Consider the following 15,000-nt stretch of genomic DNA (forward strand, 5'->3'; position numbering starts at 1 on the left):
GGTTACTATATATTTATAAAGTATATATTGCTATATTATATATTTATATATATTACACTTTAAAAACAACTTTTTAACATATTGTATATTATGTCAAATATTAATGTGTAAACCACTTAGGCACCCTGTTTTTTTTGTACAGGCTTTATTATACATGTTTATTTTATGGCATCATTATTAAGTACAAAAGAACATTTCTGATTCCCACACATTAGTATTCCAGCAAAAATGTGAATCTTACAAAAAAAAAAAAATTCCTCGGCCAGAAAAAAAGCAGCGTATTATTTAAAAGAAAAAAAGAAAGAAAGGAAAAGCAAGATTCTGTGTTTTGCTGCATGAAAAACACCACATGTACAGATAAATGTTCTATATTTGTACAGCTACATTTTTATTTTATATTTTGTTCTTATTTATAGCTTTATTTTCTATAGCTAATGTTTTTTTATATTTTGTATTTCTTATTTTATTATATAATTTATTTCTTATCGATAATCTTTTTTTATGGTCATGGTCATAAATAAAGTCATAAATTATTGTTTACTCACTCACTGTTACATACAGTAGATGTACTGTAGATGGGGCTATTTACCTATATTCAGTAACCTGTTAGAAATGGTTTAAAAAGGGAAAAACAAACAGATTGTTAGGTTTGTTTAGTTTTGTATGGAAAGTATTTCTGTAAATCTAATTCAAAGACTACACCATAAACTGCATTACAGGTGGAATAAAGGGAAAAGTGTATTATACTTCTTTGCCTTTTTTTTACTGAAATAAATTATTTATTATAATATGATATAATATAATAGAGTATAATATAATGTAACATAACTGAAGAGCAATTGAAAACTGTGACCTTTTATTATTTTCTATTGCCTATAAATATCCATAAACCCCGCCCCTTGTGCCTGGAGTGGCTCGCACAATCACTTCAGCGATTGGACAGTTGAGCTGTCAGTCATGTGACCGCAGCCAATTGCAGCGCGAGGATCCCGCAGCTCGGTACGGATGGGAAATAAATAACGCGTTAGAGGTGGTGTTGAGGCACTGACTAGCGTGAGCTAGCGCGCTAAGAGTTAACTGTTCATCAGCGATGGTGTGACTTCAGAAATTCGACATTAGTGATGGATTAAAGAGAAACGCGCGGACATCATTCAAGGGTTTGAGGAGTTTTCTACAGAAAGAAGAAGTTTATCCGAAGAGCGGACTGTAAGTACAGCGAAGTTCCTCGACAAGTGCGTTAACTTGGTTAGGGTTAGTAAATAAACAGAGTTAGCAATTTAGCTTAAATGTTTAACACCGAACATTAATTTTTTGTTTGTTTGTTTGTTTGTTTACGAAAATTATTATTTTTGAAATGATCTAGTAGTTAACATGCCAGATTAGGAACTGAAGGTAAAGTGGGCCGAATACTGATCTGTCGCCTCCGTGCTGTGTAGGTGCACTACGTAGGCAGTGAAAACAGCGACATCCACACTCCATCTAGTGGACTACATCAACCGTCATGCGGCATTTAGTATTTAACCCGAGTCAAGGTTCTCAAATGCCAGGTTACATTCAGTTTAGTTTAGTTTTATAAAGTGATTACAAATTATAAGTTTATTACTGAGCCAAACACCAATATTAAATAAAACTCAAATTGAATTATTATAGTATTTCATTATTTCTGCTTATAACACATTATTGTATCAAATTAAAGAACTCAAAAAGTACCAAATTAACTTAATTAACACTGAAATAAAGTTTATATAATAATATTAGATTACATGAAAATTTCAGATTTTGTCATTTAAACATCAGTGCACCGTTTTAATTTGATTTGGTCCCCAAGGGTTCTTCCACTACTTAATTAAATCGTGTTTGTTTATTGTATATGTAATAGCGCATGTGTAACTTAGTGTTTATTCTGAGAAAGAACGACTCGAAAACAACTCGAACAAACACATTACAATGTCAAATCATTCAAAACAGGCCGTACATTTCTCAAGTTTAGTTTTTACCATCAGAATAAAAGAAACTAAACAAATACAGGATTATTTAAATTACTTTTTGTTACGTTAAAACACAAATTGTGATAGCGAAAGACTTCGACTTCGTAGTGATTGCCTACGTAAACGGGTGTTTATGAGCTGATGTATGTGAAGAGGGCAGGTTGTACAAAATGTTTATCTTTTTATATTTTAATGCTATTAGTTAGATTTATAAAATAATTAATATTGAGAACAGAAATGTTTTTAAGAAATAACAATTACAAACTTTTATCATCAAAATTTATGCAAAGTGGGCTTTTTTAAAAAGAAAGAAAAGGTACATATGCTTTATTTAGAAACAGGTTTTTGGCGAAACACAACACAGTGTGACACACAGCAAAAAGACACACATCCAAAAAGAGCCAATCACATTGATTCTTTCTGTCATGTGATCAGTGAAGTGAAACTGGCAACTGGACAAAAAATACCTTTATTCGTCCCACAGTGGGGAAATTTCTACATCAGCTACCAAGAGTGACCTAAATGAGTTAAATGGGTTTTTAGAGAATGTTGAAGCAGAGTAAAGGGAGTTTTACACTCCGTTCCCCAGCTGTCATCAAGTTCTATTGTACTTCACCCAGTGAAGTGGGAGGGGCTGATGATGCTGTTTTTGTTTTAATGTTTTTTATAATGTTTCCCTTTAACAATCTTTATAATTAAACAGGTTTTGCAAGTGTTTTTCTTGTACAAAATCACATTCACATCATTAGTTTGCTCCGTTTTATATTTTAACTTATCCAAAATATTATTCATGCAAAAAAAAAAAAAGCGTACTTAAATGAAGTTGAATACAGGCTGATTTATTCAGTGGCACAAAATTGTAGGAGATGAAATTGAAGTGTTTTGCAAAATCATACAAAATTCACAGATGCAAACCAACCAGTTTTAACGTGGTATTTCTGCTTTTTAACAGTCTTGTGACTCAAGGTAAAAACATGCACAAATTACCAGACTATAGGCTTCTCAAAACTGCAGTGGATTTATCTCATTTTGAGGTCAAACTGTTTGTATCGTCCAGTTATCGTGAATATCTAACAAAATTATAAAGCTACTTACATGAACCTAGCTTTAACGTGTTTAAGTAAGTGTTTGGATCCATTTTAGCGTGTGTGTGTGTGTGTGTGTGTGTGTGTGTATGTGTGTGTGTGTATGTGTGTGTGTGTATGTGTGTGTGTGTGTGTGTGTGTATGTGTGTGTGTATGTGTGTGTATGTGTGTGTGTATGTGTGTGTGTGTGTGTGTGTGTGTGTGTGTGTGTGTGTGTGTGTATGTGTGTGTATGTGTGTGTGTGTGTGTGTGTGTATGTGTGTGTGTGTGTGTGTGTGTGTGTGTGTGTGTGTGTGTGTGTGTGTGTATGTGTGTGTGTGTGTATGTGTGTGTGTATGTGTGTGTGTATGTGTGTGTGTATGTGTGTGTGTATGTGTGTGTGTGTGTGTGGGAGATAAGCCCAATTCAGACAGCCCCCTCTCTCTGTACACACTCAGATAATTCCAGAAGTGTGTGTGTGTGTGTGTGTGTGTGTGTGTGTCAGTCATTGACGGTTTGCGTTGTGTTTATAACTCGTGAAATAACATCTCCAGTCTGTTTGCTCGTTCACGCATCCTGAGGTTGTTGCTTTTTGCTTTTTTTACTCCAGCATGAACTAAGAAAACTATGTTTTAAAACAATTTAGTAAAATTTAATTAAGATTAAATGATGATTAAATACTGACAGACGTTGTGTCCTGTGTTCTTTACATCATTAAATGTAGGGCTGTAGCTATTGAATATTTTAGTAATCGAGTGTTCTACCAAAAATTCAATTCAATTCAATTTTATTTGTATAGCGCTTTTAGCAATTTTTCATTGCCGCAAAGCAGCTTTACACAGACAAAAGAATTATTTAAGTTTGTATGAAATGTGAATTTGTATGAATCAAAATGGTCAGTTTGTCCCTGGTGAGCAAGCCGAGGGCGACAGTGGCAAGGAAAAACTCCCTGAGATGGTAATAGGAAGAAACCTTGAGAGGAACCAGACTCAACAGGGAACCCATCCTCATCTGGGTGATAACAGATAGCAGGGATTGATCTGCACTCATACTGTGTGTTAGGAGGCAGGCAGTTCAGCTATAATAGCTGATGTTAATTGATGTTAATATGGAGTCCAGGTAGTTATTGAAGACCCAGGTAGACTTGTAAGAAGTTCCAGTCCTGAACTATCGAACTGTCAAGTCCCCAGACAAACAGTTGCCAACACCAGTCAAGGCCAGAACCATTTTCTAGGTAGAGAGAATCATCCCCAGACACCAGACGCGTCCCAGAGAGACACACGGGGCATCCATGTGACGAGATCTTCAGCCAGAAGCGCGGCACCAGGATGGGTCAGACAGGTCCGGAGGGCAGAGGGAGTCTGGATCACTGGCAGCTCAGGAACGACATGTGTAGCTCGACAGAGAGAGAGAGAAAGAGTGAAAGGGGGAGACAGGAGGAGAGAGGAAAGAGAAAGAGGGGGGGAAAGAGAAGAAGAAGAGAGATGGCAGTTAGGTCTGGTCACAGTCACACAATGTATAATGTGAATGTATATTAACTGTAGAGTGCAAGCAGAGACTCCGGCAGGACTAACTATGACATCATAACTAAAAGGGAGGAGCCAGAAGGAAACACAAACATGAGGGGGAACTGAGATGTAAAGCAAACAATCACCTCACCGTCAGCAAACCTGAGTGATCAATGAGAGTGAGGAAGACAGCATCCAAACATACCAGTTCACCATAATACTCTACGTCCATGAGTCCCCCAGATCTGCTCCTTTACCTAAGGATAATCTATTTATAAAAATGCTTGGCTAAATAAATAGGTTTTTAGCCTGGACTTAAACACTGAGACTGTGTCTGAGTCCCGAACACTATTTGGAAGACTATTCCATAATTTTGGGGCTTTGTAAGAAAAAGCTCCGCCCCCAGCTGTATTTTTCATAATACGCGGTACTGACAAGCAGCCTGCATCCTTTGATCGAAGTAGGCGTGGCGGATCGTAAGACACTAGCAGTTCGCTCAGGTACTGTGGCGCGAGACCATTGACCATTGAGACAATGCTTTATATGTCAAGAGTAGTATTTTAAAATCAATGCGAAATTTCACAGGGAGCCAATGGAGTGAAGATAAGATAGGGGTGATGTGCTCATATCTTCTGGTTCTAGTGAGGACTCTCGCTGCTGCATTCTGGACTAACTGAAGCTTGTTTAAGCACCTAGTTGAACAACCAGACAGTAAGGCGTTACAATAGTCCAACCTAGAGGTGATAAAAGCATGAACTAGTTTTTCTGCATCGTTTAGCGACAATAAATTTCTTATTCTGGCAATATTTCTGAGGTGAAAGAATGCTATCCTGGTAATATTATCTACATGTGCTTCAAATGAAAGGCTGGAATCAATAATCACACCAAGGTCTTTCACTGTTGCATTTGATGGAACAGAAAGGCCATCTAAAGTTACGGTGTGATCTAAAATTTTACTCCTAGCTGTATGCGGTCCTATGACTAGAACTTCTGTCTTATCCGGATTTAGCAGAAGGAAGTTAATTAGCATCCAATTTCTTATGTCCTGCACACATTGCTCAATTTTAGTAAGCTGTTTTTTCTCATCAGGTTTTGCTGAGACATATAACTGTGTATCGTCAGCATAACAATGAAAACTAATACCATGCTTACGGATTATGTTGCCCAGAGGAAGCATGTAAAGGGAAAAAAGCAGTGGACCTAAAACTGAACCCTGCGAAACGCCAAACTCCACTAGAGAACATGCAGAATAATCACCATTTAAGTCTACATACTGATAACGATGGGTCAGATAGGATCTGAGCCAGGAGAGGGCTGTACCCTTAATTCCTACTACATTTTCTAATCTGTGAAGAAGAATAGCGTGATCAACGGTGTCAAAAGCTGCACTGAGGTCAAGTAATACAAGCATAGTTACACAACCCTGATCAGAGGCCAATAGAATGTCATTTACTACTTTAACGAGCGCTGTCTCTGTACTGTGATGAGGCCTAAATCCTGACTGATACAGTTCATGTATGCCATTTCTATGTATATATGAGCATAGCTGCTCCGCTACTATCTTTTCCAGAATCTTAGAGATAAAGGGGAGGTTTGATATTGGTCTGTAACTGGACAGCTGACAGGGGTCGAGGTCAGGTTTCTTAATTATTGGTTTGATAACTGCTAATTTAAAAGATTTTGGAACATATCCAATGCTGAGTGAAGAATTAATTATTCTCAACAGGGGTTCTGTTATTGCTGGTACTGTCTGTTTAAGAAAATGTGTCGGTACAGGATCTAATATACAGGTTGATGAATTTGCAGAAGAGATGAGTGAAATTAGTTCATTCTCTTCAAGGGGAGTAAAGTATTCTAGGTTCTGATCTGACATGGCTAGATTAACATCTGCATCAATTACATTGTTCGGTTTCAAAACCTCAATTTTATGCCTAATATTTACAATTTTATTATTAAAAAAGTTCATGAAGTCCTCACTATTGCATGATGTTGTTGTGGAGATTTCTGCAGTGGTCTTATTTCTGGTTAATTTGGCTACAGCATTAAATAAGAATCTAGGATTATTTTTGTTATTTTCTATAAGAGTGGAGAGATATGTTGATCTAGCTACACTAAGAGCTTTTCTATAGTTCAGGATGCTCTCCTTCCATGCTATTTGAAATACTAGTAATTTAGTTTGACGCCATTTACGTTCTAATTTCCGAGCGGTCTGTTTTAAAGTGCGCGTGTGATCGTTATACCAGGGAGCAAGTTTCTTATCTCTAATAATTTTTCTTTTAACTGGAGCTACATTATCTAAGGTATAGCGAAATGTCGACTCTAAATATTCAGTCGCCTGATCGAGTTCTGTGGGGTCAGACGGTGATCTAATCGAAGTTGGGAACTCTGGGAGATTACTGATAAAACTCTGTTTGGTAGTTGATGTGAATGTACGTTTCATACGGTAGCGCGGCGCTGTGTGTACATTATTACTGTGACACACTTGAATTGAGACAAGATAGTGATCTGAGATAACTTCAGATAGTGGAATTGTGAATAAATTTCTTATACTTAATCCAAATAATATTATTAAATCTAAAGTGTGACCTGCCAAAAATCTAATTGATTAATGGAGTAATAGAATAAAATTAAGTTTTGCTTAATTAAACAGCAATGTAAAATATATAAGAGAAGCAAAGATTAATTGGCTTTCTTTTTTAGAAAAATCTACTTTTATTTTTTTAAATGCATCCAGTATTTTATCAAAAATAAACATTGTCATTATTCACAATACAAGGAGTAGCTTAAAGTTGACTTAGAAGAATTAAGTGCATTAAAGTGTCATAGATTCCTATTTTAAAGCCTTTTCTCAGATGCAAAAACTAAAAAAAGGGATTTCAAAGTATCAAAAAAAACTAAGGCAAACATTAAAATAAATAATTTTACAAAAACACTAAGGTTGTGCAACTTAACTTTCAGAACTAAAAGTTTCAAAATCTACAGCTCAGGCGTAACATAATCAATACACGTCTGTGTGTGTTTGCACCTCCTTCCGCTTGGTGGGTGACGTAAGCAGAAGATTTTTCCTCGAACATCTTTTGTAATCGAATTACTCGAGTTACTTGAGAAATTGTTTCAGCCCTAATTAAATGTAACTATAAACGTATAAAACGTACGACATGCCGCTCTTAGGTAACAGTTCCTACTTAGCGCACGGCCTTGGTGGAAGAGGAATAAAACACTCTGCAGTGTGATGCCTGAGGAAAAACATCAGCGTCTGCCAGGTTCGAATGGCGCGGTTATGCTTGGCTGTGCGGTTAATTTTGTTTAAATTACAGATTAATCACAGAGATAATTATTAACATCGTCACCTCAATGAGATGCTTTATTGCAAATGCAACTTGCAGCGATATAACAATTTATTACATATTACTTTTGTTTACATCTTGCAGGCTTTACATACGAAGGTTTTCCATTTTTAACCTACACACACACACACACACACACACACACACACACACACACACACACACACACACACACACCTAGTTCTTTCACTTCCTGTCTCCTCGTGTCTGAACACACCGCAAATGCCGCAAGGTGACCAACAGACGTGTGTGTGTGTATGTGAGAGAGAGAGGACGTGGGGATTTTTGCCAACTTTTTTCTCTTTGATTCTCCAACTGTAGGGAAAACCCCGCCTACATCAACACACACTGTACTACTGTTACCTATTATTGTTATTATTATTATTACTATTATTGTTATAAATTGTAAATTGTAAGTCCAGTTGATGTTTTTAAGGCTCGTTACCACTCGTTACTAAATTTCTAGTGAAACTTCCTGATTTTCAGGGTGTGTGTGGGAGTGTGTGCTTTTTGTCTTTCATTTTTCTCTTAATCTTTCTGTTTCCTTCTGAGTCTCTGATATTGTTTGCCCCTCTCTTTCTCTTTCTTTCTCTTTCTCTCTCTCTCCTTTAGTCTCTCTCTTTTCTCTTTTGTTCTCTCGCTTCCTCTGCCTCTCAGGGTGATGAAAGTAAGTCATTATATATAAACCCGATATTATACACCACCTGGCCATAAAACAAATGTCACCGCTTGGATTTAAAATCAACGAAGAGCCAGTGATTGGATAATTAATAAAGCAGCACTAAAGCAAATTACTAACTGATGCAGTGAGGAGCTTCTCGTTTCTCACACACGCACAGGGTCATGGAGAAGCTCTTATATGCTGTGTTCCTGAAAAGTCATCAAGCAAAGACAACAACTAAGGACTAATTAATTATTACACCCTGGAAGAACGGACCTGAACCCTCAATCTCAACGAAAAACATCTCTAATGAGTGTGATGGGAGATCACTGACACACACACACACACACACACACACACACACACACACGTGATGGGAACTCACAGGATTGGGACTAAACAGTTGTGTCTATAAGAAAACTACTTGGTAATGAGACTCATCAGCTTCAGTTTGTTAGGGATCATAAAGACTGGACTTTGGAGTGATGGAGAAAGGTCATGTGACCTGATGAGTCCAGACTGAGCCTATTCCAGAGTGATGGGCGTGTCAGGGTGAGAAGGGAAGGACATGAAGCGATGCTCCCATCATGCATAGTGTCCACTGTACAAGCCTCTGGAGACAGTGTTATGATCTGGGATTGATCAGTTACTCAGGTCTAGACTCAGTAACGTTATGGGGCAATAAAATGAAGTCAGCTGACCACCTGAATGTACTGAACCACCAAAGGATCACATCTATGGAGGGTTTCCTCTCTGATGGTACGCGCCATTAATGAGCATGAGGAGTCATTTTCACACCCGACCTGAACTCCAGTGAGAGTGTTTGTGACGTGCTGGAGAAGACTTACGGAGCGGAGCGACTCTCCTGTCGTCAGTACAAGATCTCAGCTATATAATTAAATAAATTCATTGGTGATTTTTATGGTTGGTGAGACATGCCATGGTGAATGGATGGTGTTATTAAAGCTGCAGGCGGTGAAATATCTTGAATATCAATGAAAAGTAAAGAAATTGTAAAGAAATCCCTGTATTGTTGATGAAAATAAGTCAGTTGTAAGTAAACGTCTAAAGTTAAGTAAAATAAGTTGCTAAAATGTAAAAATAATAGTAAAGTAGCTAAAAGTAAAAAAAACTTAATTAAGAAATTAGTGTAAAGTTGCTGAAAGTGAATAAATTGGAAATAAACCAACTGTAATATATAATGTAAAAAGTGAACTGTAAAAAAATGCAAAGTTGCTCAAAAGTAAAAAAGAAACCCTTTTAAATAAAATGATATAACGTTGCTAAAAGTAAATAAATAGTAAACAGTAAATGATTCTTAATGTAAATAAAATGCAAATAAATCATTGTAAAGTTGCTGAAAGTAATAAATTAAAAAATGTTTTGTAAAGTTTCTAAAAGCAAATTAATTATAAATAAATCTGATTAAAGTTGTTAAATACATTTTAAAAAAGGTAAAAAATTCTGAAAGTAATAAACTGTTAAAGTGTATAGAAGTAAATTTATGGTTAATAAATCTTTTTAAAGTTGCTGACAGCAAAAAAACTTGTAAATAAATTGGTGAAAAGTTGCAGACAGTAAATAAATTATTGTCTTAAATAAATCTTTGAAAGCAAACAAATTGTAAAAGTAAATAAAAAAATGCAACGATCCTTAAAAGAAAAAAATGTATTTTGTAAATATATTGTTTTAATGTTACTGAGAGTAAATAAATAGTAAGTAAATTGTAAAGTTTATTCATATAAACAAAATTTAAATGAATAATTTGTGAAGTATCACTTTATCCTGTATACAGAGTTTTGGGGGGGTCTGGAGCCTTTCCTCGGAGCCTTAGGGCACGAGTTTGGTGTGTAAGTTTGGTGTTGACTCAGACTGTACGTAACTCATCATGTCTCTCATTTCTCAGAAGCTCCCCAGAAACACCTCTCTCATCCTCGTCACAGAGGACACAATCTGTTCCTCTCACTTCCTGTTCTGCACACGGCCAAGTCGTGTCCCTTTCATATGAGGGTGTAGTTTCAGTCTGTGTGTGTGTGTGTGTGTGTGTGTGCGCGAAAAAGAGAAAGAGAGAGAGACAGTGGAGGGTTAATCAGGAATAAGAGATTGTTTTTGAATCGCAACAAAGTGTGTATCGTTCTGTAAACACTAACAACATCACCATAACACACACACACACACACACACGCACGCACGCACGCACTCAGTGAGCTCAGAGAATACTTTCTAAAACCTTCTTTTTTTTAATTGCGTATTATTTATTAACATTTTAAAATAGATTTTGTGTGTTTGTAAGCCATTAAATTTAATGTGTACATTTAGTGGACGTGATGAATTAAAGAATAATCACGTACTTATGAGGTGGGAGGGGAGGAGGCAATTATTTAAAAGATCTGTGTGTGTGTTTGTGTGTGTTTGCTGTTATGTCTTGACAGCTGTGATGAGTTCTGATCTCGAGAGTCTCCCTGGAGAGTAAAACCGAAACCGAAACGCCGCACCGCGCTTATTAAAGGCCGTGAGAGCCGACGCACGTACGCTCGGGGTGCGCGGAGTGAATAGTTAAATGAAAGATCACGCTTTTTTACATCATCATCACACCCGGAAACACACTTTCATACACTAGATCTCATCATTTAGCTGTCAACATTTAACAGTGTTATTGACTAGTCAGTTATTCTTTTATTGAATTATGATGTTTTTTTTCCTCTAAAGTTAAAAGAATTTACAACTTTAAAGATGTTGAGTAAGAAATTTAGTAAAATAATTACCGGCTGCTTCAAATCGGAGTTTAGTCAAAAATAACAAACAAACAGATAAATTGATCGATAAATATAGAAGAAAAAAAAAACGTAAAAATCTAAATCGCGGTGTGGACCTGTGCAATTATTTAATCCCAAAAACCTGCAATTTATTGCAGGTAACATACACATACTGTAGTTAATATATTAAGTGGAATTCTCCAGTTATTTAAGCATTTTTTTTAAATTATTATTAATTGTTAAAATAAATTGTTAAAAAGTTTAATATCGCAGTTTAAATAATAATCTTATTTTTTTTTTAAAGAATCATAGAGTCCTAAGAGATAAATAGATCACTTAGTTTAACTACAAGATCTAAAAAAAAAAAAGTGACCTTTAAGGGAAATTATAACAATTTTACCTAAAATTAAGTAAAAATTCTAGGAAAAAACAAAACGCAGCAGGGGAGACGACTACCCACAATTCCGCAGCGCAAGAGAGAGAAAAAACGTTGGCTTAGTTATGATCATGTGACGCTTGGCATCAAAACAAGAAGCACATGCGTGAAACATGATACTCGGTGCTCGTAAACCAAGACAATGCTCGTTTTTTAAGTAAAAACGTATTAAAAGTCTTTGCTCGTCTTGCAGGACACTCGCAAACCGCGTTACTCGTAATAGGAAGTTTTACTGTAATTAAATAAACTTAATTAATTAAAGTTTCATTAATTTATGGAAAATCCTTGCTAATTGATTTTTAATTGACCCCGCCCACAATTTTGTACTTTTATGTAGAATTTCATTTTTCATTAAAGCGAAAACATACAGGACGGTTATTTTGCCTTTTTTGATCAACAGTTAAAGGAGAATAGGAAGATTTTTGTTCCTACATTTTTTTCGCAAATTTGCGAAATATTTAACAAAAACAACATATTTAACTTACTACACATAATAAACTTAATAAACATTTAATACACAGATTTTTACACCAGAGCCTTATAAAATTGCATAAAATTATACAAACAAAATGTATTGCCTAAGCTAACGTATTTACATTGGAGTGAAGTCTAGCTAAAAATTTTACTGGTTTCTTTTACCGTTTATTGTCTTAGTGATTTATTTTTTTTGCGTTTGTGGAAACTCGGTCAGTTTATTATTAGGATCTTTTTTCTACAAACATTTTTGTCATCAACTCAAAAACTCAGCAGACACTTAAATAAAAGAAACACACATCGAGGACACCCGGGATAACTTCACGTAATGTACGCGTCTGCGCCGTTTCCTGGTGTGTCACGAGGACTAAAAACTGAAGCTGCTGCGGAACGGTGAGGTCGTTACACACTCGCGATTTCGCACTGAGTCACGGCACACGACTGGACGGTTACTTCACACGCTTTGATCTTTCTGTGGCTCCGTGCTACTTTCTAAAGCTACTTGAATGCCTTTCATCTTTTTCTGACTGCGCGTTTGCACAGAGAACGCCGTTCCCTCACGTTCCCTCGGTTTAAAGACGTTCCAGGAAGCGCTCGTTGTTTTCGTCTAATCTCTCTTTTTTTTTTTTTTTTTTTACCGGAAATTCTTTTAATATAAACAAGGGCGTGTGAGAGAGGCAGCGATTCCAGGGTTTTGGATTAAATTACAGGGACGTGTCATGGTCTTGTGACCTGCTGATGATGAGCGTGATTTGCATGGCCACGCCCCCCCAAACATTTTTGAAATGTTAGTCTTATTTTTACTGCGAATCCGAATGATGATGATCTTGCGTAAAAATTTTCCTTTACACACAAACACACACACACACACACACCACACACATTTCTGGAAATCTTTTAATGCAGAAAGAAGAACAATTAGGAGATTTCACACACACACACACACACACACACACACAACACACACAGTTTCTCGTTTTCTTTCATCTTCATCACCATTTGACCTTTTTTTATGATGTATTCAGACGTAGTCGGTTCTCACAACCTGAGAAGATGATTATGATTGTGTGTTATAATTAAATGCACCCTCTAGTTTGGGGCCTTGTGTGTGTGTGTGTGTGTGTGTGTGTGTGTGTGTGTGTGTGTGTGTGTGTCATGTTGCCTGTGTATATGAAGCAGAAGTTGGAACTTTGTTAGAAGTTCTTTTTTTTTTTTTTTTAATCTTTTCTAGGAAACTTTGCTGAAGTCGGTTGCGGCTTGTTAATCCAAACTTCCTTAATATGCAGTTTAAAGTTTTGAGGGTATCGTAGTAGGTACGTCTCACACACACACATACACACACACACACACATAGAGTGTGTTTACACATTAAACAGAGCATGCTTGAGCGCTATAGGAGCGGTGACCTCCAAGCAAAGTGACAGGAGCTTAAAGAGTGTGTGTGTGTGTGTGTGTGTGTGTGTTTGATGTTCCACTCCATGTCTTTGGAATCTTTATGAAATTAATCGGTTACTGTTTAAACTTTAACGGTGAAGCGATGATAAAATAAACACTAAATATTTTGCTTTTAAAACCTTGTGTTTAATTTAAACCGTGACTCAGACGCGGCCAATAAACCTCAACACTGTCAGGATTTTACCCGAGTCTAGTACAGAGCGCGCAGGTGTGGGTGTGTGTGTGTGTGTGTGTGGGTGTGTGTGGGTGTGTGTGAGATGCTGGGAAGGGGGCGGGGCTCCTGCTAATTCATATTAAAGCTTTTAGAGTATTCGAAAAAGAACTCACGTGTTGAAGTTTGTACGCGAGTTTGGTGAGGTCGTGTAATCGTAGTAAACATGTAGAGACGATTGAACCACACGTTCACCGACTCCGACTGTAGCTATGATTGACACAAACTAATCATTACACTAACAATAGGCGTTTCTTTCCTCATGTTGTATTTAAACAGTTCTAGAAAAAAAAAACACGCCTCCGGTCTCTCTGTCATCATTTAAAAACCAGGAGCTGAGTATACGTGAAATAAAACTGTGCTCTTTGTGAACTGCAAGCGAATACAGGAATTAACACACCTTGTTTAAACCCCTGAACAATAAAATCTTTTCTCCTGTTTTTTGTTCGTACGTTTACACACACACGTGTATTCACACACGTACGCGCACACACATACACACACACACACATGTGAACACCTAAACATCGTAAAAAGTTTAATTTGCATAATTAAAGCAGCAGCTGCGCTCGACTCCTGGCAGCTCACGCGTTTAACCGCAGGACGAGCGTTTGATTCACCGCAAGACTCGTCAATAAACACAGTTATGATTGATGGAAAGGTGAATATTGTTATTATTATTATAAGTGAAGCAGTGTGTGTGTGTGTGTGTGTGTGTGTGTGGAAAGAAGAGCAGGCAGAAAAGCTGTAAGAGAGCCAACGGGAAATTCTAACAAAGGGCGCTGACTTTAACTTTGTGAAGAACTTCCTTAACAGTTCCCAAAACAGCACCCCAGCAACACGCTAAAGGCTCTCACACACACACGCACACACACACACACACACACACACACACGTGTTGTCTGAATTACCGTACAATCGCGCAGTGTCGTCAGTGATGTTAATATTAATTTATGATTAACGGTTGAAGATATTAATAACGAACAATGTGTTTTTGTCGGTCACAGCGGTAAAAGCTGTGTGTGTGTGTGTGTGTGTGTTGTTTTTTCACACACTTCCAGTAGGTACATTTTTTTTCCATCGCATCTGATGGATTTTAT

At 36.8% G+C, this 15,000-nt stretch overlaps 1 protein-coding gene across 4 annotated transcripts in view; it reads left to right on the forward strand.

The window, feature by feature from the left end:
* The first annotated feature begins 1,020 nt into the window (after positions 1–1,020).
* Positions 1,021–15,000, forward strand: part of jak2a (Janus kinase 2a) — a 34,388-nt gene continuing 20,408 nt past the window's right edge. For 2 of the 4 annotated variants that reach the window (XM_053479315.1, XM_053479317.1), the window contains exons 1-2: positions 1,021–1,206; positions 13,466–13,547. The gene's annotated coding sequence lies outside the window, so the exon portion shown is untranslated. The remainder of the gene's footprint in view (positions 1,207–13,465; positions 13,548–15,000) is intronic. The other 2 variants (XM_053479316.1, XM_053479314.1) reach the window with 1 other exon arrangement.

The sequence above is a fragment of the Clarias gariepinus genome, chromosome 19 (genome assembly GCF_024256425.1).
Source record: "Clarias gariepinus isolate MV-2021 ecotype Netherlands chromosome 19, CGAR_prim_01v2, whole genome shotgun sequence".
Classification (NCBI taxonomy): domain Eukaryota; kingdom Metazoa; phylum Chordata; class Actinopteri; order Siluriformes; family Clariidae; genus Clarias; species Clarias gariepinus.